The sequence below is a fragment of the Schistocerca cancellata genome, chromosome 2 (genome assembly GCF_023864275.1).
Source record: "Schistocerca cancellata isolate TAMUIC-IGC-003103 chromosome 2, iqSchCanc2.1, whole genome shotgun sequence".
Lineage (NCBI taxonomy): Eukaryota > Metazoa > Arthropoda > Insecta > Orthoptera > Acrididae > Schistocerca > Schistocerca cancellata.
The window spans coordinates 1,114,469,733-1,114,492,881 of NC_064627.1; the positions used below are offsets into that span (position 1 = coordinate 1,114,469,733).

At 43.6% G+C, this 23,149-nt stretch overlaps 1 protein-coding gene across 1 annotated transcript in view; it reads right to left on the reverse strand.

Annotated features, from left to right (window-relative positions):
- The window catches only part of LOC126163141 (casein kinase I-like), a 182,948-nt gene that overhangs the window by 35,902 nt on the left and 123,897 nt on the right, over positions 1 to 23,149 (reverse strand). The window lies entirely within an intron of this gene.

Here is a 23,149-nt window from a genome sequence, read left to right on the forward strand (position 1 = left end):
CTCCATAGAACCAAGTGTAGCCCTGGAAAGACTTCAATTCTTCTCCTTTGCAGCTGTTATTGGTGGAAGCAAAAAAACGATATGTACTCTATGAAATTACGTCAACATTTCTTCATTGGCTGTCTTGTATTTGTTTCAATGAGTGTTCAGATCATGATTATTTCATAACTTGGAGCAGATACAATATAAAATAAGTACAACATACACCTTGAAGGCTTGAATGGAAGTAAGACAGTGAAATTTCATTTTTGAGCTTCCTTTGTTTGTTGCTGTTTACTTCTCAGAGAGGGTGTCTGCTCCTTGACTGTCAAGACATCGCCATGCCGCAACGTCAAATAAAAGGCCCTGCCCACAGCAGGTGAAGGCATTTATTCACCGTTGAGGCTTTCCAATTACTTGAATTGCTCACCTTACCCCTCTGTTCAATTCTGCATGAAGGTAAAACAAAATGACTGCACACAGTTTGTGTTTTGTGACTTACTGCTCACCTAATACTACGTTAATATTTTGTCACAATCATCTTTCGTCGTCATAAATAGGGAGTGGGAAATGTCATTTGCGTAAATGGCGTGTAACACTACAGATTTCTCCACTTAAAGAATAGATATCAGACAATGCTTTAATCTACTAGTTGCAAATGAATTCTTATAACATAAAACTATAAAACAAATAACTACTTAATGCTAACTGACCTTTCGTTAAGGTGAAAATACTCCACATTTAATAACAAGGTACAAGTCTTGTGTAGTCCCATCCATTTACAGTTCTGAACACTAGTTTCAGTATTGTCCTTTCGGTTTAAAATTTTTTTTTTTTTAGAAAATGATATGTCTTTTATTTATTTTCAGGCAGATTCTGCTGTGCATGTTATTTTATGAGTATCAGTCATATATACTTCACATTTTATCTAATGCAGTAAACTGTGATGTAATGACTAGCCTTTCTGCAAAGACAAATATATCATTTTAATATGTATATAGATCTTCTTGACAAGTTTTAAATAAAGACGATTTGTTAAAATGCTCTTGCATTTTCTGTATTTATGCTATTACCTACTGTATTGACTTTAATCTCTTGCACCATTTACATTTCTTTCCATTTATTTATTACTTGAGAATTGCATTCTTATTTTATTTTAAATAGGTATGTGTAAGTATATGCATATGTAACTGCAGTAGCCACCAGAAAGATCGCGGGAGGCGCACATTGGCACAGCGCGTCACGGACGGTAGTTGCCGCAAGTAGAGTCCTGTCCACCAGAGGGCACGCAAGAATTCGGACGCGACCTCTGCCGGCATAACAACAACAACAACTCTGGCAGCACGGGCCGTGCCCAGTCAGTGAACATCGGGCATGCCTAGGACACAGTCCCGGTCTACGCTAAGTGAAGTGCGACGTAAATTGAACAGTGTTACTACACAATTGGCGATGAGTAGGGTCGTTCTTTCGCGTGTTGCGTCGTTGTTCCGGTTTCGCAGCTTCTCCACGGCATGGAGGATTTGGTGCGGGTTTTGGTTGCGCAGCAGATGGAGCTCATGGCCACCATGAAACAAGTGCTTCCGGCATTGCTGTCCACGCCGTCTGCTCCAGCTCCATTCCCTCCTCCCTTTCCCCTGTATGACGAGACGGCGGAGGATTGGGACGCATATGAACATCGCCTTCGGCAGCATTTCCAGGTGTTTCATGTTGCCGATGCGGAGGTATGTCATGCTCTCTTCTTGTCTTGGATATCTCCCTCACTGTATCAAGTTTTGCGGCAGCTAGCGCTGTTGCAGGAACCCTCGTCCTTGTCTTTTGATGCATTGTGTTCATTGCTGTCTTCATATTATCGCCGCCGCACACATGTTGTGGCAGCTAGGGACGAGTTCTATCAATGCAAGAAACAGCCCCATCATTCTTACCGGGCGTGGGCCACTACCCTGCATGCTCTTAGTCGCAAGTGTCATTTTGTCACGGAGCAGTCGCGAGAGTCGTATGCCCACGTTATGGTACGCGACGTCATTGTTCGTTCGGCCCCTGATAGGGAGGTCCAGCAACGGGCCCTGCAGTTAGAAGACCCTTCCCTCGAGGAAGTCCTGTCCATTGCTCAATCGTATGAAGTCTCTCACGCAGCAGGTCAACAGCTGGAAGCGTGGTGCGACGTCGCGGCGGTTCAGGGCGGCGCGGCCGCGTCCACTGTGTCCGGGGTGGACGACGTGCGAGCGGTACACTCCGGCCGTTACGGCCGCTCCCGCACAGCGCGTAAACAGAATTCCGGCCGCCGGCCCCTGTTGACGTCCTGTGCGTCGTGCTATATACATCATGATCGGTCAGAGTGCCCTCAGCGTTGGGCCATTTGTCGCAAATGTAATAAAAAAGGTCACATTGCTAAAGTTTGCCACTCAGCCTCAAAAGAATCGAAGGAAGCAGGTACAGAGGACATGGACGTTGACATTCAGGAAGTTTCATCGGGCCAGGCTCCCAACACATCGGCACGCAAACTCTTTATCGAGGTGTTGGTTCGGTCGCGACGGTTACAACTGCAAGTAGATACGGGTGCGGCAGTTTGGTTGTTGAATGCACAAACTCGTTCCGACCTTGGATCGCCCCCGTTGGCGCCAGTTTACTGGCGTCTACGCGGTTATGGTAAACAGTTCATTCCCATACTGGGTCAATTCACTACCGACATGACTTACAAATCAGTCACTCGGCCTGTTACTTTTATTGTTGTCAGTGATGCGAGCTCCGCTAACCTTTTTGGCCTGGATGCCTTTCAAGCTTTCGGTTTTTCTATCGCTGACACCATACAGTTGGTCTCCGAAGACGTTCCCTATCAATCATTGGAATCTTTGATCTCAGACTTTCCAGAAATTTTTGAGGAGGGCCTGGGGTGTGTTTCAGATTCTGAAGCTCATTTAACGTTGAAGGCGTCGGCTCGCCCGCGTTTTCTACGCGCGAGGCAGATCCCCTTGGCTCTCCGCCCTCAGGTAAAGGAAGAGCTAGACCAGCTGACAGCCCTAGGGGTCGTTCTTCCCATTTCTTTCAGTGAGTGGGCTTTGCCCCTCGTTATTGTAAGGAAGCCCTCGGGAAAATTACGTCTTTGTGGCGATTTCAAGGCCACCATTAATTCCCAATTGATGGTGGACACCTATCCTTTGCCTCGTGCTGATGAATTGTTCTCCGCCGTGGCGGGAGGCCAATATTTTTCGAAAATCGATCTGTCGGAGGCTTATCATCAGATACCACTTGATGAGGACTCTAAACGGCTGGCGGTCGTCAACACCCCGTTTGGCTTTTACCAATACCAGCGGTTGGCCTTTGGAATATCCAGTGCCCCGGCGATATTCCAGCGTTATCTTGAGCAAGTCATGTCGACAATCCCTCATTGTATTAATTACCTGGATGACATAATTGTCACAGGCCGCAGCACGAAGGAACACTTGCACAACCTTCGCACCCTCTTTCTCAAATTCAGGTCTGTGGGCTTGCATTGCAACCTGCATAAGTCAATCTTCTTCCAACCGTCCATTGAGTATGTGGGCTACACCATCTCTCAGCACGACATCCAGCCACTAGGAAGTTTGGTCCAAGGTATCGTCAACCTTCCTCGGCCTGCTTCGCTGAAAGAGTTACAAGCTTTTTTAGGCAAGATAGCCTATTACCAACGGTTCATTCCCAGGGCTTCCACTATAGCCCACCCCCTGTACTGCCTTCTGCGCAAGAGTGTTCCTTTTGATTGGTCGCCTGCATGCGAGCGAGCGTTCACCTCGTTGAAGGGCCTCCTCACATCAGCCCCTTGTTTGGCTACTTTTGATCCCCATAAGCCATTGGTCCTGGCTACAGATGCTTCGCAGTATGGGGTGGGGGGCGGTCCTGGCCCATCGCAACACAGATGGTTCCGAGCAACCACTGGCATTTGCGTCTAAAACGCTTAGTCCCGCGCAGGCCCATTACTCCCAGGTGGAAAAAGAGGCTCTGGCCATTGTCTACGCTGTTACCAAGTTTCACCCTTTCTTGTATGGCACGAAGTTTCAGTTAATCACTGACCATAAGCCGTTAATATCGTTATTTGGCCCCACCTCTCAGATTCCGGATAGGGCGGCCCACAGACTACAGCGCTGGACCTTGTTCCTCTCTAAGTACCATTATGACATTCATTTTCGCCCTACGGGACGGCATGCCAAGCCGACGCTCTTTCCCGTCTTCCGTTGGGCCCGGATCCTACGTTCGATCGAGAGGACATTATGTGTTTTCATTTGGCTGTGGCGTCCCGCCAAGCGGTTGATGGCTTCCCAATCACTAGTTCTTGAGTCGCCAGGGAAACGGCAACTGACCCGGTTCTCCGGCAAGTAGTTCGCCTCATTCAGCAGGGGTGGTCATGCCGCCCTCCGGGCCGGGCCTCGGATCCTCTTCGTAATTATTTTCTTCTACGAGACCGTCTCTCGGTCTTGGAAGGAGTTCTCCTTCTGGCTACCAATGATACAGCTCCTCGCGTGGTTGTTCCTGCAAGTTTACGAAGGGAGGTCCTCACGTTATTACATGCGGGGCACTGGGGTGTTTCCTGTACTAAAACCTTGGCTCGCAGACATGTGTACTGGCCCGGTATTGACAGAGAAATTGAGCACTTGGTGGCCGCCTGTTCCCAGTGTGCGAGCCAAAAAGCATCTCCCAGGACAGCGTTCTCTTCATGGCCGCCGGCAACCCAAGCATGGGAACGTGTTCACATCGATTTTGCGGGCCCGTTTCTCAATGGCTTTTGGCTCATTGTCATTGATGCTTATTCCCGATTCCCATATGTGGTTCGCTGCTCCTCAACCACTTCAGAAGCTGCAATCCAGGCAGTAGCACAAATCTTTTCTGTGGAAGGTCTGCCAATCACCCTGGTCTCGGACAATGGACCGCAGTTTATTTCGCAGACCTCCCAGGATTTTTGTAGGCACATCGGTATTCGGCACGTTTGCTCTCCCCCCTTCCATCCACAATTCAATGGGGAATCCGAGCGCATGGTGCGCACATTTAAGACTCAGATGAAAAAGTATGTGCATGAATTTCCTGCGGAGGAAGCATTGACGTTTTTCTTGACGGCATACTGGACCACACCAATGGGAGAACGCAGCCCCGCAGAGCTCCTCCATGGGCGTCAACCTAGGACTCTGCTGCACCTCCTTCGGCCTGGTCCTCGCCAGTCTTCACAAACCAGAGTACCTGGCTTTCCACTGGGTATGTCGGTCTGAGCCCGTGGGTTTGGTCGCAATCCACGTTGGATACCAGCGGTGGTCCTGCGCCAAAATGGCCGCTGGCTCTATACCTTGCAGGCGGGGGAGCGGGTGGCACGTCGTCACCAAAATCAGCTACATCCACGTTCGGGAACCCACCCTCCGACCTCTCGGACACTGGCGTCCCCATTGCCGGCACCTGTGTTGGTTTCGCAGGGGACGTTACCTCCTCTCCCCGCTGTGACTCTGCCGCACTGCGATGGTTCTCAGCCTTGGCAGCCTCCAGTAGCTCCAGCACCGGCATCGCCATCGTTCGAGATGCCCCAGCGAGAGCCGGCCCCCCCTAGCAGGCCTGGTTTCTCAGGAGGCTGGTTCACCTGTGGTCGTCCCTTCCCCAACGTCCCCGCCACTGGGTCTTGCCCCTCCCGAGGTGGAACAGGATCCGGAGTTCGACAGCTTGTCGCCCGTTCTGTCCCGGGCTCCGGTTGTGGGATGACGGGGGCCTCTTCGTGTGGGTCACTTCCAGCCATATTCGAAGGTTCCGGCTCGAGGGTTGGCAGATCCCCTCGACTCCGGCCTTCCAATGGATGTGGAGGTCATCGCTCCTGCCCAACGCTCCACCTTCCGACGCAGTGGATCACAGTGGCTTCACCCCCCGAAGGAGGAGGAGTGCAGTAGCCACCAGAAAGATCGCGGCAGGAGCACATTGGCACGGCACGTCACGGACAGTAGTTACCGCAAGTAGAGTCCCGTCCACCAGAGGGCACGCGAGAATTCGGATGCGACCTCTGCCGGCATAACAACAACAACAACAACAACAACAACAACAACAACTCTGGCAGCACGGGCCGTGCCCAGTCAGTGAACATTGGGCATGCCTAAGACACAGTCCCGGTCTATGCTAAGTGAAGTGCGATGTAAACTTGAACAGTGTTACTACAGTAAAATTGAACATACATTCAAACAGTTTCTTACATTGCTGTTATCTGAGGAGTTGCCTGATGCATATATGTCTATTATACGATCTCTAGAGTCAAATCTCGGTACATGCTCTTGTCAACTTGTGTGGAGTATAACTAGTTTGGAGAAAACTTCCATATCGTGACCATCAGTCACAATGCAACTTAACACTACTGCAGTAACTGTACTTACACTTGTTCTAAGGACAGACATGGTTCTCCCTTCATATACACAAAGAAATGTGGTACAGGTTATACCCCAGAGAGAGAGAGAGAGAGAGAGAGAGAGAGAGAGAGAGAGAGAGAGCGTGGAGGAGGGGGGGGGGGGGGCGTTTTGAAGTTTATGTACACTCAACAGTGATGTTATCAGTGCCCATACACTCATTAAAACAAACAAATGTGGGGATGATCTCTAAAACTATTGTTCACACTCATGCACTGGAAATGACCACACAATCACTCTATCTCACACGCGCTAAAACAACTTAGAAAGAGTAAAAGAAGATATAGATAAAGTAAAAACACAAATAAAATGACAAAGGCACTAAAAGTAAAGCACAAGGAAATGTCACAGGCTGACCACTTCCAAAAAAATGTGGGTGAGCCAGTCACCCTGCTAACACATTAAAACCATCTCCCTAAAATGTTGGGAAAAATATCAGACAATTCACCAAACTTTAAAACTCAAATCACATTCATTTGAACATTACTTACAAGAGAGGACTGATCTAGCAGCAAATCCACTGCAGCCCGCTGTTGGGAAAATAAAATGTGGTGTACAGTGATCTGTATGCCACAAGTACCACACATTGAAGCAACAAGTCATGCATGATAGGGCTGTGACCTATGCAAATACAAGTAAGGAAGACCTTGTCCTGCTGATGTGACTGAAAGGAGGTACTAAACAGAGCTTATAATCTGTCACTTTGAGCCACTCATCCTCCCACCGACACAGGACTCTGGATCTCAACAGCAAAGCCACAGCATGCAGGGGGATGGCACACTGAAATAACAAAAAGCCTCTTTGGCTGCTGGATCCACCTTTTCATTCACTGCAATACCAAATGCCCTGGTACCCAGCAGAAACATACCTTCTTCCCCAATCATTGTAATTGTAGGAGGTAATCCTGGATATTCTGGACTACTTTCTCTGCTGAGTTCAAACATTGTAGAGAGTAACGGCACTTAGAGAATTGGAACAAACAAGAAATTTAGCACTGGAAAATATCTCACCTGCTCCAGTGCCCAAAAGATCACATATAAATCTGTGTCAAAGACAGTACAGTTTTGAGGCAATCAGACCTTGAGGGCACAATCCGGGAAAACAACAGAGCAACTAACAGAGTCGCCCTGTTTAAGCCCATTCGTAAAGTCAACTACATAGTTGCAGTGTTCATATAAAATGGCAGAAAATACCACATTAAAAACGGAAGCAGGAGTGCCATCTCTCCTGCACTGCACTAAATGGAAAAACCTCAGCCTCTGCAGAAATCATGATGGCAGATGGTTAAGACCCTGGATTTGTGGCTGTACATGCTCCACATCAAGTGATCCAGCACACTCCGCATGCAGATCCCAAACGACACTGTTGCTCGTGGGTGATTAGAGAAAAGGCATTCCAGAGGTGGATCAGCAACAGCACGGTATGCAGGTGAATTTGGAGTCGCAAGAAACTTATATGCCTTATGCACCATGGAGAGCTGCCACCAGATGGTGGCAGTTCCCCAGCCTCAGTACAGAGACTGGGGATGGGGCTGGTCCTGTAAGCACCTATGGCTAGTCTATTCTCCTCATGGTGGATACTGTCAATGATCTTCAGGTAAGATGGCCTTGCAGACCTGTACACTGTGCAGCCACGGTCTAGCTAAGAATGCACAAAAATGCTTTATAACACACCCTGTCTGCTCCCCAAGACCTATGGGTGAGGCACTCGATGAGATTTAGTGCCTTCTTTCAGGTCTCGCATGTGCGTTAACCTTGACTGTTTGGAGTCAAAAATGAAGCCCAGAAACCTCACTTAGTCTTCAAAATACATAAGTCAAGTAAATTAAAAATATGATGAGAACCATTAAAATGAAAAACACACACACTTATCTGCAAAAAACTAAAAACGCATCTTTGCACCCCACTCCTCTACTCTGCAATGTAAGTTGCAACTGATGAGTCACTGTTGTACTGGAGGAGGAACAGAAAAAATCAAAACTGTCCACAAAAAAGGAGCACTGTACAAGACTCCTTACCGTAGGTGTGATACTGTTGATAGCTATGGCAAAGAGGGTAATACTTAAACACTGCCCTGAGGAACACCATTCTCCTGCTCAAAGCAATCCAATAGCACACTACCAACTTGAGACCTAAAAAAGCGCTTAGACACGATGGACCTTACAAAAATGGAGAGATGGCCATAAAAGCACCATTCATGGAGATGCACAAGAATATTGTCTCTCCAAGTATAGTTGTATGCCTTACCGATTGTTGTTGTTGTTGTTGTGGTCTTCAGTCCCGAGACTGGTTTCATGCAGCTCTCCATGCTACTCTATCCCGTGCAAGCTTCTTCATCTCCCAGTACCTACTGCAGCCTACATCCTTCTGAATCCGCTTAGTGTATTCATCTCTTGGTCTCCCTCTTCGATTTTTACCCTCCACGCTGCCCTCCAGTGCTAAATTGGTGATCCCTTGATGCCTCAGAACATGTCCTACCAACCGATCCCTTCTTCTAGTCAAGTTGTGCCACAAACTCCTCTTCTCCCCAATTCTATTCAATACCTCCTCATTAGTTATGTGATTTACCCATCTAATCTTCAGCATTCTTCTGTAGCAACACATTTCAAAAGCTTCTATTCTCTTTTTGTCCAAACTATTTATCGTCCATGTTTCACTTCTATACATGGCTACACTCAATACAAATACTTTCAGAAATGACTTCCTGACACTTAAATCAATACTCGATGTTAACAAATTTCTCTTCTTCAGAAACACTTTTCTTGCCATTGCCAGTCTACATTTTATATCCTCTCTACTTCGACCATCATCAGTTATTTTGCTCCCCAAATAGCAAAACTCCTTTACTAGTTTAAGTGTCTCATTTCCTAATCTAATTCCCTCAGCATCACCTGACTTAATTAGACTACATTCCATTATCCTCGTTTTGCTTTTGTTGATGTTCATCTTATATCCTCGTTTCAAGACACTGTCCATTCCGTTCAACTGCTCTTCTAAGTCCTTTGCTGTCTCTGACAGAATTACAATGTCATCGGTGAACCTCAAAGTTTTTATTTCTTCTCCATGGATTATTATAACTACTCCGAACTTTTCTTTTGTTTCCTTTACTGCTTGCTCAATATACAGATTGAATAGCATCTGGGAGAGGCTACAACCCTGTCTCACTCCCTTCCCAACCACTGCTTCCTTTTCATGTCCCTCGACTCTTATAACTGCCATCTGCTCTCTGTACAAATTGTAAATAGCCTTTTGCTCCCTGTAGTTTACCCCTGCCACCTTCAGAATTTGAAAGAGAGTATTCCAGTCAACATTGTCAAAAGCTTTCTCTAAGTCTACAAATGCTAGAAATGTAGGTTTGCCTTTCCTTAATCTATTTTCTAAGACAAGTCGTAGGGTTAGTATTGCCTCACGTGTTCCAAAATTTCTATGGAATCCAAACTGATCTTCCCCGAGGTCGGCTTCTACCAGTTTTTCCATTCATCTGTAAAGAATTCGCGTTAGTATTTTGCAGCTGTGACTTATTAAACTGATAGTTTGGTAATTTTCACATCTGTCAACACCTGATTACTTTGCGATTGGAATTATTATATTCTTCTTGAAGTCTGAGGGAATTTCGCCTGTCTCATACATCTTGCTCACCAGATGGTAGAGTTTTGTCAAGACTGGCTTTCCCAAGGCTGTCAGTAGTTCAAATAGAATGTTGTCTACTCCCGGGGCCTTGTTTCGACTTAGGTCTTTCAGTGCTCTGTCAAACTCATATCTCCCATTTCATCTTCATCTACATCCTCCTCCATTTCCATAATATTGTCCTCAAGAACATCGCCCCTGTATAGACCCTCTATATCCTCCTTCCACCTTTCTGCTTTCCTTTCTTTGCTTAAAACTGGGTTTCCATCTGAGCTCTTGATATTCATGCAAGTGGTTCTCTTTTTCTCCAAAGGTCTCTTTTAATTTTCCTGTAGGCAGTATCTATCTTACCCCTCATCAGATAAGCCTCTACATCCTTACATTTTTCCTCTAGCCATATTGCACTTCCTGTTGATCTCATTTTTGAGACGTTTGTATTCCTTTTTGCCTGCTTCATTTACTGCATTTTTGTATTTTCTCCTTTCATCAATTAGATTCAATATTTCTTCTGTTACCCAAGGATTTCTACTAGCCCTCGTTTTTTTTACCTACTTGATCCTCTGCTGCCTTCACTATTTCATTCCTCAAAGCTACCCATTCCTCTTCTACTGTATTTCTTTCCCCCATTCCTGTCAATTGTTCCCATATGCTCTCCCTGAAACTCTGAACAACCTCTGGTTCTTTCAGTTTATCCAGGTCCCATCTCCTTAAATTCCCACCTTTTTGCAGTTTCTTCAGTTTTAATCTACAGCTCATAACCAATAGATTGTGGTCAGAGTCCACATCTGCCCCTAGAAATGTCTTACAATTTAAAACCTGGTTCCTAAATCTCTTGTCTTACCATTATATAGTCTATCTGAAACCTTCTAATATATCCAGGGTTCTTCCATGTATACAACCTCCTTTCATGATTCTTGAACCAAGTGTTAGCTATGATTAAGTTATGCTCTGTGCAAAACTCTACCAGACGGCTTCCTCTTTCATTTCTTAGCCCCAATCCATATTCACCTACTACATTTCCTTCTCTCCCTTTTTCCTACTGTCGAATTCCAGTCACCCATGACTATTAAATTTTCGTCTCCCTTCACTACCTGAATAAGTTCTTTTATTTCATCAATTTCTTCATCATCTGCAGAGATAGTTGGCATATAAACTTGTACTACTGTAGTAGGCGTGGGCTTCGTGTCTATCTTGGCCACAATAATGCGTTCACTATGCTGTTTGTAGTAGCTTACCCGCACTCCTATTTTTTTATTCATTATTAAACCTACTCCTGCATTACCCCTATTTGATTTTGTATTTATAACCCTGTATTCACCTGACCAAAAGTCTTGTTCCTCCTGCCACTGAACTTCACCAATTCCCACTATATCTAACTTCAACCTATCCATTTCCCTTTTTAAATTTTCTAACCTACTTGCCTGATTAAGGGATCTGACATTCCACACTCCGATCCGTAGAACGCCAGTTTCCTTTCTCCTGATAGCGACGTCCTCCTGAGTAGTCCCTGCCTGGAGATCCGGATGGGAGAGTATTTGACCTCGGGAATATTTTACCCAAGTGGACGCCATCATCATCTAATCATACAGTAAAGCTGCATGCCCTCGGGAAAAATTACGGCTGTACTTTCCTCTTGCTTTCAGCTTCAGCTGAAAGTCTTACTGATATCGAAGAATATACCGAAACAGTGCTGTTTAGGTAGGAAAGCCTGCTGAACAGCTCCCTCTAGTAGGGTCAGGTTGTTGACAGTGGGTCGAAATCCCCAGAATCCACAAGAGGACAGCTAAGGAGTTGTCTGGTCTCTAACAACCACACAAAGTGAGGTTAACCATGCACTCCAGGGTCTTTCCTACACAGCTCGTTAAGATGACACTCCAATAATTACTGGGACATGTGCAGTTCTTTCCTAGTTTGAGGAGAGATATCAGAACTGCCTCCTTCCATGATTCGTAGTTCCCCGTCTGCCATATAAGATTAAAACAATCAAGGAGAGTTTCCTTTGATGTTGCTGGTAAATGTTGAAGCATGCAGTACCTGATTTGGTCATGACTGCTTGAAGTGTCACCAGTACCAGATAGTGCTAATTCCATCTCCCACATGGAGAAAGTGCAATTGTAAGACTCAGAATCGTGGGATCTCTAGTACAACTTGCATCTCCTGACAGTCGCATGGTAGTGGCAAAATGCTGGATCCTGACCGGAATTAGCAGCAGTCTTTGCAAAATGCTCCACCATCATCTGGGCATTGTTTGGAGAGACCCATTTCAGCACTGCTGCTATTGGTAAACGGCTATGTTAACCGGAAATCCTCCGGATGGCTCTCTGTACTTTCGTACAACAAGTGGAATGGTAGGTGGAGTCCCGGAATGCTTGCCACATTTTCTTGCTCTCTATTTAATTACACATCGTGCCTTGACTCTTGCAACATGAAATGCTGTGAGGTTTTCTTCTGACGGGCGGCACTTAAATCACTGAAGAGCCACACGCCTGGCCCAGATAGCTGAGTGGCACTCACAAGTCTACCAAGTTACAGGCTGCCTCCTAAGACGACCTGAGGGCTTTGGAATGGATAGGTTAGTGGCATGATGGATAATTTGTGTAATGTTGTCCACCCATTCCTGGACAATGTTGTTGTGTTCAAATACAGCCAGCTAGACGAACAGCATCCAGTTAACCCTACTGACCATCCATTTTGGTGGCTTTTCTTTATGTAATGTTCCATCCAGTAGGTGATTGCTGAGTGGGAAGTGGTCACTAGAATGAAGGTTATCAATGACTTCCCACTAAACAGAGTCTACGAGGGCTGAAGAGCAGAAACCAGTGTTTAGGATGAGACGTCACAAGGCTCTCCAGAACCCCACCCAGATGGCAAGTGGAGGTCGATCATCACAAGACGTGAACATTGAAGTCTCCCAGGAGGAGAAATGAGCGAGGGAGTTGTTCCATAAGATCTGTAAGAACCTCGAAGTCTACTGCATCAGATGGAGGTCAATACAGTGAGCAAACTGTGACCCTTTGACATGTGCGAATTTCAACAGCAACTGCTAGCAGGTCAGTAACCAAGTGGAGAGCAGAGGAGTGGTCTGCATCTTTTACAAACACAGCAATCTCTCCCTTGTCCCGTCCCCACGTCATACTTGCAATAGTGTGTACAGCCCCATAATACAGGGCCATCAGATGCTTTAAAATGTTTCCTGTAAACATATGCCTCCTGGGCATTCCTATTCTGGGGGTTTCAGTTCCTCCACACGTATCCTGAACCCATTAACATTCCACTGGAAGATGGGAGCCATTTATCACAAGAGTTGCCCTTTCAACATCTTTCCACCTGGGAGGATAGCCTACCGTATTGGGCGGCTTGGCTTTGGGGAAAGACAATTACCGCTGTCAAACATCAAGGTCCATTAGCTCTGATATAGAATCAAGAGATATGACAGAGAGGATAAGTTCGACACTGTCGGACAGTTGACTTCCTGGCTCTGTCAGTGGTTGACATTTTGTTTTGGATTTCTTGTCCTGAATGGGCTTTGTGGCCACAACCATAGGCTGAACCTTTGGAGGGGCAGGGAGCTCTGCAACAGCGGCAACCACAGCCTTGTCTGAAGTCCTGGGTGGAGGTATGTGTTGCAAAATAACTACAGCAGAACTAATGCACTGGCAGACACAGGTACTAGTGCTGACACTGACAACCTCCATTTCCGTAGCAGCATCGGTTTTAGGGAATGGCTTTTTGAAGAACAGGTGCAAAGGAGGTAGTGAACGTCAGGGCCTCTGTGGCCTTATAGATCTTTTTGGCCTCTCCGTAAGACATACATTCTGTGGTCTTTATTTCGTCTACCTTTCCTTCTTCGAGAAAGACATTGCAGTCCCTACTCTAGACAGAGTGATCCTCAGACCGGTTCACACACTTCACCGGAGATGAACAACTCATTCATGGGTGGCATTCCCACATTTGTCACAAGTGGCTTTTTCCTTATATTCGACAGTAGTGTGCCCAAAGTGCTGGTTCTTAAACAGCACACTGGATTCAGAAAATAAGGCCACACACTGAGGCGAAGGAAATATACCTTGACATGCTTTTTAAGTTTCCTGCTCTTGAACTAAGTATTGAAGAGTGTGATTTCACTAGATTGCCATCCGCTCTTTTCATTATATTTTATACATCAACAATACCTTCTTGGGCCCACTCATTTTTCAATTCTTCTCTGAGAATGTCAATGAGATCCTTGGAAGCCATAACACCTTTGCCATAGTTCAAGGTGTTGTGCAGGTCTGTCTGTATTGCATACTCCCCAATATATCTAGCTGTTTGTAGATTAACTCCTTGCTGGGAATTAGAAGCTTCCTCTAGCAATGTTCCATTTTGTCAAGTTGACTGATTTTAAAGAGCCACAGATTCCCTCTAAGCCCTTTTGGATACAGAAGGGTGATACCTTTCCGAAATTACACTCTTTCCGCATGACTATGAAAAACAAATTCTGGCCAGCAGCATGTCTTCTGTTGCTATAAATACCACCACTCTGAATAGGTCCACAATCAGGTGGTTTGGATAAATGAGCCCTCTCATTTGATTGGGTGTTGATACTGTACCAGTGGCCCACACATTCCACTGGGAGGTGGAAGAGAAAACTTTGAAGGATCCATCTCGGTTCCCCAAGCAGCTAGGGAATAAAAGTCCACCTACACAGATCCCAACATGCCTAGGTAAGTCTTATACTACTGACGCACAGCATGTTTCCCAGAAACTGTCCGCTAACGACTGTTTCACCTCAACAGCCATGCGTCTTATCAGCTGGCAGCACATTTTGAGATTGATGGTTTTTTTAATAGAAGCTTTTACCATCCTCGTGATCTGAGCAGTGAAGCCAAGATCCCCTTTCCCTGTCACGCAATGTTCCACAGCCGCGTCATACAGAGTTCGCTGTAGCTTGCCCAAAGCTTATGGTGATGGGACTGGTGGCGCTTACCAGTCCCCCAACTCATGAACCCTAGGGTCACCTAGCCTGTACTCAGCAAAAGAATGCCAAGACCATGAGGGCATTCACCACAGGATTCACCTGAGCAAGATAGACCTCCCTTCCATCGGTTTGCCTGCCACTACACCTCTCTTACCTACATAAATTGGTAAACGTTGTTCCTTCCATCAATTCACCTGACCAAGGCAGAAGCCAGTTCCGATAACTATCCACCTTTCCTTTTTTTCTCCTACACCTATTTGCAATTTTTGGGTATGTCCCAACTTAACTTCATTAGTAAACACAGCTACTAGCCCTTTTCTACAATCGTTTTTCACTTTAAATGAGAAGTTTCTCCACAATCACTTTACACTTACGTTACCAGATTACTTTCTACCTCTGAATGTTAACTCCTATTTTTTAACTTATGTTTTTTTACTTGTTACTCTTGTTTATAACATATATAACAATACCATGTACACACAGTTCTTATCACTATGTATTCTACTTTTGCTTATTGATAAATACTTACTTATCTTTCACTCTCTTACATCTACCTGATTTAGAAAACACCTCACTGTTTGAGTGTATACAATGTGCTTCTTTTTAATATACTAAGAGAACATTAGCATCTCATCTCCTGTTTTATAAAATCCTTCATTATGAACATACATTATGTTCTGTCCGCCCCTGGTAGCTGAGTGGTTAGCGCGACAGAATGTCAATCCTAAGGGCCCAGGTTAGATTCCCGGCTGGGTCGGAGAATTTCTCGGCTCACGGACTGGGTGTTGTGTTGTCCTAATCATCATCATTTCATCCCCATCGACGCGAAAGTCGCTGAAGTGGCATCAAATCTAAAGACTTGCACCAAGCGAACGGTCTACCCGATGGGAGGCCCTAGTCACACGACACATATTATGTTCTAACTCCTATCCTGCATAACATACTTCGTGTTGAAGATAAGTGACCATACCAATTTGTTAGCTTGTTGACTCTTTAGCATACTATCTCTTGTTCTGTAATGCATGTTGGCATGTCATCAACTTTCCTAGCCTTCTGTGATCTCCATGGAGTCTTAGGGGAAGTCTATCAGGGATAGTGAGGTATCACCCCTATAGAGTATTGACAGTCGAATAGACCGACTAATGATTATAGTGACAAAAGGAGACAAATTTTTCCCTCATTACGGGGGACCATTCAAAGTGCACAACATACATTTGAAAGCATTATCCTTGGTAGAACTTGACACAGGACAGATACCATCACACCTTATCGATTACTCGAACCGTGCACCTCTCCATTCGACTCTGCATAAAGATAAAACAAAATGACCGTGCACACTGTGTGTTACGCGCCTATTTCCTACCTAACAGTACTTTACTATTTTGTCACGATTATCTTTCCTTGTCATAAATAGGGAGTTGGAAATGGCATTCACCTAAATGACGTGCAACACTACATTATCTCTCAGTGGGATGAATGTATGAACAGTTATGGTAACTACTTTTGAAATAATAAACAGTTTACTTATTTTTTCCATGTCTCGTTACAATTGATTGCTCCTTTTATTCAGAAATACTGATGGTAAGGAATTTATAAAACTTAAACTGAACTTTAAATACAGAGACTATGTAAACAAAAGCACACTTCTGAAGATCATGCCAGTAAGTGGCTGACTCTTTACTTTCTATGATGGATAGCTATCAGAAATAGCAGAACAACAAATTCTGACCAGTATTTAATTCCAACAGAATTTGGATGTACTATTTCTTATTTGAAAGAGTTTAAGTTACAAATGTTCTAACAAAATTATACAGGGTGATTCAAAAAGAATACCACAACTTTAAAAATGTGTATTTAATGAAAGAAACATAATATAACCTTCTGTTATACATCATTACAAAGAGTTTTTAAAAAGGTTTTTTTTCACTCAAAAACAAGTTCAGAGATGTTCAATATGGCCCCCTCCAGACACACGAGCAATATCAACCCAATACTCCAACTCGTTCCACACTCTCTGTAGCATATCAGGCGTAACAGTTTGGATATCTGCTGTTATTTCTCGTTTCAAATCATCAATGGTGGCTGGGAGAGGTGGCCGAAACACCATATCGTTAACATACTCCCATAAGAAAAAATCGCATGGGGTAAGATCAGGGCTTCTTGGAGGCCAGTGATGAAGTGCTCTGTCACGGGCTGCCTGGCGGCCGATCCATCGTCTCGGGTAGTTGACGTTCAGGTAGTTACGGACAGATAAGTGCCAATGTGGTGGCGCTCCATCCTGCTGAAATATGAATTGTTGTGCTTCTTGTTCGAGCTGAGGGAACAGCCAATTCTCTAACATCTCCAGATACTGTAGTCCAGTTACAGTAGCACCTTCGAAGAAAAAGGGACCAAAAACTTTATTGGCTGAAATGGCACAGAAAACTTTCACCTTAGGCGAATCACGTTCATACTGAGTTGTTTCCCGCGGATTCTCAGTGCCCCATATACAGACATTGTGACGGTTGACTTTCCCGTTAGTGTGGAAAGTTGCTTCACCACTAAACACAATCTTTGAAACGAAAGATTCATCTGTTTCCATTCGAGCAAGGATAAAATCACAGAAATCAATTCTTTTAATCTTATCAGCTGCAGACAGTGCTTGAACCAATTTCAGACGATAAGGTTTCATAACTAACCTTTTTCGTAGGGCTCTCCATACAGTTGATTGTGGAATTTGCAGCTCTCTGCTAGCTCTGCGAGTCGATTTTCCCGGGCTGCGAACAAATGCTTGCTGGATGCGTGCTACATTTTCATCACTCGTTCTCGGCCATCCAGAACTTTTCCCTTTGCACAAACACCCATTCTCTGTAAACTGTTTATACCAACATTTAATACACCACCTATCAGGAGGTTTAACACCATACTTCGTTCGAAATGCACGCTGAACAACTGTCGTCGATTCACTTCTGCCGTACTCAATAACACAAAAAGTTTCTGTTGAGCGGTCGCCATCTTAGCATCAACTGACGCTGACGCCTAGTCAACAGCGCCTCAAGCGAACAAATGTACAACTAAATGAAACTTTATAGCTCCCTTAATTCGCCGACAGATAGTGCTTAGCTCTGCCTTTTGTCATTGTAGAGTTTTAAATTCCTAAATTTGTGGTATTCTTTTTGAATCATCCTGTATTTACTTGTGAGACCAGCACAGTACAGAAATAATATATGGCTTCCTACTGTTAATGAAATTTATAGAGATAAATCTTCAACACAAGTACTACAACCTGTACTAAATAAAGTACCTACAATGTAAAAATGCCTAAAATCAATCATGATATAATTGTTCTGTTTGTACTATCATGTTGTGCAGTAGAGTAACTGCCGAGTGTCTCATTTCACAATATTCCACATGACTTTAATTTCCCTGTCAACTTTATCAAATTTCTGTCATAATGTGTGTAATTCTATACCTTGCAGAAACTTCCCTTAATAAACTCCCCAAAAAAGTTTTGTCCCACACACAAGGACTGTGTCCAATATTTGGAAGAAAATATAGGTCACACTTGTATATAAGAAAGGTAGCAGAAATGATCCACAAAACTACCATATAATCTCCTTGATTCCATCTGTTGTAGAATCTTATGATATATTTGAAGTTCAAATGTAATGAGGTATTTTGAACAGAGTAACATCCTCCATACTGACCAGCATGATCTGCAAAAACATTGGTCATGTTAAACCCAACCTGTTTTTCGCACATAGCTTCCTGAAAGCCAAGGGTCCAGGCCATCAGGCAGATGCCGTATTTATAGACTTCTGAAAATCATTTGACTCTGTACTACACCGACATTTATCACTGAAAGTATGGTTGTAAGGAGAATCACATTAAATTTGTGATTGGGTTAGGGATTTCATGGTAGAGAGGATGCAGGAAGTTATCCTGGATTGACAGCTGTCAATAAATACGTAAATAACTTTTGATGTGCTCCAGGTAAGAGTATTGGGCCACTCAATGTTAATGTTTTTTATTAATGACCAGGAAGAGAAGACTGATGGCAACTTCAGACTTCTTGCAGATGGTGCAGTTACCTGTAATTAATTATTACTTGAAAAAAACAGCATAAATCTTCAATCAGATATTGATAAGTTTTCAAATTGGTACAATGACTGGCAACTTGGTGTAAATGTTTAGAAATGTAAAATTACTTAGTTAATTAAAAATGTAGTGCCCTTTGACTACATTATCAATGAGTCACAATTCGAACTGGTAACTCATACAACGTAACAATTTGTAAGGGTATGAAATTGAATTACATACGCTCAGTCCTATGTAAGGGAGATGGGAGTTTTCAGTTCATTGGTGGGATATCACGAAAATGGAAACTGTCTACAAAGAAGATTGCTTGTGATACACTCATATAATCCATTCAAGAATATTTCTCAAGCCTATGGGACCCATGCCAAACGGGACTCTCAGAAGTTACTGAATGCATACAAAAAAAGAGCAGCACAAATGGTCACGGGTTTCTCTAACCCATGAGAGAGTGTCACAGAAATTGTGGAAAAAATGAACTGGCAGGCACACGAAGACTGGCACAAAGTCTGCAGTGAAAATCTAATCATAAATCAGAAAGTTTGGAGATCCAGCTTCTGTGAGAAATACATGACCCTCTAAAAATCACTCCCATACAGATCACGGAGGCAGTGTGATTAGGGGTGCCTAAGAAATCATTCTTCCCACACTAAATATGTGAGTGGTACAGGAAGCTGCTTTACTAACTGGTGCAATGGGTAACACACTTTGCCATGACCTTCACAGTGGTATGTTGTGTCAGAGCACAATTCAGGCTGCAGCCCCGCAGCTTCACCAGAGAGGTGGGTCAATCATGACTTAGGTTGGTAAAATGTACACATGCAACGCCTCTCATTGCTAACAAACATAAATTGAGGGCTGTGCAGTATCGGTACTAGCTGCTCCAAACTACTGTTCAGCTTCTGCGATTTGGATGATGGTTTAATCTTTCAAGATGATAATGCACATTCAGACTGTGTCCACCTGGTGAACACATCCATATGAGAGGGAGCAACCAACCAAATTCAAATGGCCTCCAATAAATGCTGACAGGAACGTGATTGAGCATGCTGGGGACCAGTTGAAACTCACAGAGCTTTGACGCAGGAATCCTCCTCTCACACTGGATGATCTCAGGAGGGCAAATGTAACAGTCGGTCAGGCTTGAGCAGTAATTTATTTATTCCTGACACTGTCAGCCGGGGGGGATCTACAATGTATGGTAATTGAAGAAAAGCCAAGGTCATTAAAAAAGCTGTTTATTGGAACAGTTTCGACAGAGCTATGCTGTAATCATCAGATCTTATGTTTTTGAATTCTTACAACATATGCATCAGTTTTACAAGACACTTCACTTCATACTGCATATGTACACCCAACTACCAAGATCATTACTTACATCTAACATGCTGATGTATAGCGATCTTCAAGGTAATGGGGGCCTCATATGCAGTGTGTAGTGATGTGTAACAGTGATGGATAAGATGTTGCAAAAATTCAAAAGTACAAGATCCGATGATGACAGCATAACTCTGTCGAAACCTGTCATCCAATAAAATGATTTTTTACTGATCTTGGCTTTTGAACTTTTCTTCAGTCACCACTGAGCAGTAATGTTCTGATCAATTTGTGGACAGTTTGTCAAGCAAGGATCCCAGCATGTTACAAAACACGGGTTGGAGCAATACAATAATGAATGTTATGGAATAGCAGATTTTGTCTTCACAACTGCCTTTATTTAAGCTACTGTTTTGTTTCATTTCACAGTGTTATTATTATTATTAGGTTGGAGTATAAGTTTGTAGTGTTTCTGTTTTGTATGTTGGTATGGGCCTATTTATCGATTGCAGTTTTTTTATTTGTAGTTCACTGTGGCTATTTGAATTTCCATATTGTCATCCAGAGAGAGAGAGAGAGAGAGAGAGAGAGAGAGAGAGGAGCTGTGGATGCTAGAAAATGATGTGCCAAGTGGAGAAATCAGAACCTTTCTGACATATTCTTATGTTTCTGTTCAGTAGAGGGATGATAGCAGTGGAGGCGCACACAAACATTCCTGCTGTGTTTCAGGATAGTGCCACTGGACAGAACACAATAAGAAAATGGTTCTCTCATTTTAAGAAGAATCCTTTTGATATTTGTAACCGTCAACATTCAGGAAGACCTTCAGGATTCGATGAAGATCATTTAAACACATTAATCCACAATGATCCACATCAGTGTACTTGAGAACTGGCAAATGTGATGAACAGTGATCATTTCAGCATTGTGCGACATTTGCATGCAATGGGGAAGGTTCAAAAATTGGGTAAACAGGTGCTGCATGCTCCAAGCCAAAATCACAAAAATCAGCAGGTGGCAATATGAGCATCTCTACTTGCTCTTCATCAGTTGGCTCATGAAGAACACCAACCATTCCTATCCCGTACCATTACTGGTGACAACATAAGAAAAAGAAAGGAATGGTTGACCTCAAACAAAGTAGCAATCCCCCAGTCCAAAGACATGTGTGAATCCAAAAATGATAATGTTATGCATCTAGTGGAACAGCAACGATGTGGTGTACTGTGAACTGCTGCCCCGATGTGTAACCATCACTGCTGACATTTATTGTCAACAACAAACTGCACATGCAATTCAAGAACCACCACCAGCAAGACTGCTTGAAGTTATGCTACTCCACAATAATGCCTGGCCACATTCTGCTAGACTGACAAAAAACACTATACAGGAGTTGGATTGAGAAGTAATTCCACATTCACCTCATTCGCCTGATCTTGCACCCCAGATTATCATCTTTTCTACTCTCTATCAAACAACCTTTAAGGAACTTTCTTTCCGCATGAAAGTCCACTGTCTCCTCAAAACCACAAGATTTCTACTGTCACAAATTGAGAAGTTAACCCCCCCCCCCCCCCCCTTCCCAGTGTTTGCAGACTGTTGTAAATTGTGGAGGAAAATATATTATTGATGATTAAAGTCTCAGTTGTAAGTTTATTACACTTATGGAAAAATGCTAAGAACTTGTGCACCTACCTATTATTATTATATTATCATTATTTATTAGTTTCACAAGGCTAATTCTTTCATTTACTGCTCCCCTTGAACCTAAGACCACACCACATTCACAGATATACATATGATGCAAAACTTTGCTGAGCAAATTCCACTGGAGTAACTTTTGTATAATATTCTTTACATTGTGCAATATTTTCCTGACACTTTTAGTTATCCACACTTTACTTTTATTTAAACTGAATCTCTGTTCAAATTTTTGAAAACAGCTTAGAAATATTGCCACAAATTTATTATGAAATACCCTGAATTTTGTAACATGTCTTCATTTGAATCTTATTCATTATCACCTCTTTTTTTCTTACACTTTCTTATACAGGTAGTAAAAGACCAAAAGTCGAATCTTTCGAGACAAGAAATCAGTAGCATATAAGGAACATTTTTATTTATATGAAACAATTTAAGCCCCCTAGAAGCAACTCCCAGTTCTGTGCAATTGTTCAATGTGGGGACTACCAATTGCAGCATAACTACAGTGCAAAAACTTTTCCTGTAACACATATACATCCCCGGTGTCCAATGCAAAATTGAGACTGGCAGTTACAGTACTAAGACATAAGCTCCTTATAAATTTCAGTTGCAGTTTCACACGTCAGCTTCTACATGTAGTCCCAGGAAAACAAATCCAGAATACTAAGATTCTGTGATGCTTGTAGGAACAGGACCTCCCTTTCCAAATCTATTAATAGGATATTTGGGTATCAGACACAAAAGTGGGCTAGTGCACTATTAAGTTGAAACTAAATGCTGTTGCAGACAACATAAAGACAGTGCCCAATGACACAGGAAACAATAACTAAGTAAACTGGTCCATTTAAATGAGATAAGGAGTCAAGGTAATAACGGGGGATCATCTACAATTCAGCCCATGTGATCGAAGAAAATTGTTGCTATCAGAAAAGTGTGTGTGTGTGTGTGTGTGTGTGTGTGTGTGTGTGTGTGTGTGTGTGTGTGTGTACTCAGCATACGGCATGCTTCAAAGTGCATTTTAAGGGTAGTTGACAGATCTTACTTAGCCAACATCAGCTGAAATTCTGCACTCTGGACATATTTGGGTAACAAAC